This window comes from Triticum urartu, chromosome 4, assembly GCF_003073215.2.
Source record: "Triticum urartu cultivar G1812 chromosome 4, Tu2.1, whole genome shotgun sequence".
Classification (NCBI taxonomy): domain Eukaryota; kingdom Viridiplantae; phylum Streptophyta; class Magnoliopsida; order Poales; family Poaceae; genus Triticum; species Triticum urartu.
Window position 1 is genome coordinate 39,035,700 of NC_053025.1, and position 3,225 is coordinate 39,038,924.

General features: G+C 45.9%; 1 long non-coding RNA gene across 1 annotated transcript; it reads left to right on the forward strand.

Moving 5' to 3' along the window:
• Nucleotides 1-885: 885 nt before the first annotated feature.
• Nucleotides 886-2,403, forward strand: LOC125553483. Its single transcript, XR_007304075.1, has 3 exons — nt 886-1,034; nt 1,122-2,039; nt 2,124-2,403. It is a non-coding gene; the product is annotated as an uncharacterized LOC125553483 (long non-coding RNA).
• Nucleotides 2,404-3,225: the final 822 nt, after the last annotated feature.

Here is a 3,225-nt window from a genome sequence, read left to right on the forward strand (position 1 = left end):
ACTGTCAGACTCATAGGGAATCAAGAAAGGAGGTATGAGGTTCAGCTTCCTACTGATGGTTTTGGTTCTGGAAATGAGGTGAAGACACACGAGGTAAAAATTGGAACGGAATTTTATCCAACGTGTGAGTGTACATGCAACAAACCGAAGTTGTTGCACCTACCTTGCTCTCATGTGTTGGCTGCCTGTGGCCAGATTGAGTTGGATGCTATATCCTTCGTGTCCCCATACTATTTAAAAGAGGCAGTGCTCAACACCTGGACAGGCGAGATGACAGGGTTTAGACTCGTCAGCAATTTCAACAAGGTAAACGACGGTGAGAGAGTATACATCCCGCATCCAGACCTTCGGCGAACAAGTAGGGGCAGACGAAAGGCCCGTCGCATCCGGAACGATATGGACCAGTCTGAAGCTGGTGGAGCAACCAGACAATATTTGTTATGCGCGGCTTATGGGCATAGGATGAAATATTGTCCCGACCTGAACAAAGATGGTGCTTCCGCATCGACGAGTGCTTCCACATCGACGGCTGCGACAACAGGAGCAAGAGGCGGACGTGGTCGTGGCAGTCGAGGCCGAAGGGGCGGACGAGGAAGAAATAACTCACAAGCTATATAATGTGTCGTAGTGGGTTTTAATATGTAATATGTCAGGACTATGTTTTAATATGTAATATGTCAGGACTATGTTTTAATATGTAATATGTCAGGACTATGTTTTAATTTGTAATATGGCAGGACTATGTTTTAATTTGTAATATGTCAGGACTATGTTTTAATATGTAATATGTCAGGACTATGTTTTAATTCGTAATATGTCAGGACTATGTTATAATTTGTAATATGCCGTACTATGTTCTATTTGCACCTGAGATTTGTTGTTTGAATTGCAGATATGTCTTCGTATCCGTTGCTTAATGGTAACATCGATAGAAAGCACCGGGGCGCCCTTACGGAAGCGGGCAACAACTTAGACGTGTTGGTCACTCGTACCCCAAAGACTAACTGGCTGATACACGATTCATGGGTTGATAGGTATGTGTGCATATAATGGAGTCCATATAATGACTTACTATGTTTGACATACTTTTCATAACCGCTAACAATCTCTTTATTTTGTAGGTTAAGTTGGGTTGGACTTCTACCCTTGGCACGGCTGGTTGAGGGTACATTGGATGAGTGGATTGATGGTCCGGACTTAGATGAGGCAGGTGAACCATTGCAGTTACACAAGAGGCAAGTGAACCGTTTCCCTTACGACAAGTCACTCCTTACCTGCTTAGTAGATAGATGGAGACCAGAGACACATACGTTTCACTTTCCCTGGGGAGAGATGGCGCCTACTTTACAGGATGTGTCTTACTTGTTGGGATTACCTCTGGCCGGTTCTGCCATAGGTCCCTTAGAGGCAGAATCTGGGTGGCAAGCAGCGATGCAGACCCGTTTTTTGGCCGCGGTCCCGACTACTAGGGCCATAGACAACGATCCTCATGGACCTCTTTTTAGATGGTTGAGCCAGTTTCAGGTAACCATCACGGCCACTTAAACAAATATTGTTTTTTAGTTGTCCGATGTTCATACAATTATTACGTTTCTATGTAGATTGTCTCGTTAGGACATCCCAACGTTCAGTTGTCGGAGGCACAAATTGACCGGTCCCTAGAGGCATATATTCTTTGGCTGTTCGGCAAGACAATGTTTACGGAGAACCATGTGACCACTGTCGATGCATGACTCATTGGTATTGCACGAGAGATAGCTGACGCACGTTGCCCTGCGGATATTCTATAGAGGAGTTTTGGTTCTGCTGTGTTAGCGGCTACGTACAGAGGCCTGTGCAAAGCTTGCTTGTTGAAGTCTAGAAAATCTAGTCATGTTGGATGTCCATTATTGTTGCAGCTCTGATCATACGAGAGATTCCCTATTGGACGACCCTATGTCTACGTTGATAAACCTTTTGGTTTGGAGGACTTAGCGGGGACTTATGTGCCTACTATCGGCGACTTACCTACTATGGGATTTGTTTGGACACGACGAGAGGTACTTTTATATTAAGTAACAATTAATTCAATTATTTCTTGCCATTCAATAGTATTACTAATGCTTATTTGTTGTCATGCACAGAGACAGTTTGTGCATACTCAGGTTAGGGGATGCTACCCGTCCTTCATGGCGTAGTTTGATAGTTTGCACGAGGATCAAGTTATTTGGGAGCCATACTCGCCTCAGGCTATATCATCGAGGTATCCAGTTGGGATTTCTGGATTGTGCACTAGAGATCGACACTTTTGGATGACCAAGGCCAAGTTGGTGTTCGACGTGACGGTTGAGGAGATGTCTCTTCATAGGGTGATGAGACAGTTCGGTCTATATCAACAGCCTGAGATTCCAGATATTCCACACTTGCCAGACCACGTGCACAAGTAAGTACTAATACTATTTTAGTTGGCAGCTCTACATTCATAATATACCTAATCATGTATCGCGCATGTCAATCTCAGGGACAGTCGCCTAGGAGGAAACAAGTCCATGGCTTATTGGCTTCAGAGCATCACCCCTTACGTTGACGAATGGACTACCGCTGCGACAAATATCTGGAGTGAGGTTCGGCCCTTTAACTGGGAAATGTTCGGGTTGTATCTGCAGCGTTACCGGCATACAACGAGGATCTACTTGGTTCCATCAGCTGCTCCTGATCAGATCGAAGCCCCTCTCACCAGCGATATGTACCCAACTGCCTCTGTTGTGGGAACCAGACACCACGCGGTAAATGCCTTGGTTCTCATATGTTAAGTCTTTTGTTAATCTGGACATATTCGCTTGGTTGTCTATTCGTGGTGTCTATCATACAACGAGGATATAATTGGTTAACTCTTTGTGTACAGGGTGACTTGACACTACAGGCGCGAGAGGAGGTTTCCGCTTTAATGCGGCGCTTTCAGAGGGGAGAAACTATCCCACTGTGAGAGGGCGTCTCATGGTTGAGGCGTCTTGATGACAAGCTATGCGGGATTTACGTAGCTGTTACGTGTAGACGGACTTCGGATGTTGCACTTCCTCCTCCAGCACATCGTCCGCCACGTCCCTCTGTACAACATTCAGAACCACGCCCTCTCTGTGCACCGTTCAGAACCACGACCCTCTGTGCACCATGCAGAACCTCGTCCTTCACAGCCAGGGAGATCTTCCTGGCATGAGCCACCTCCTTCACAGCCAGGGAGCTCTT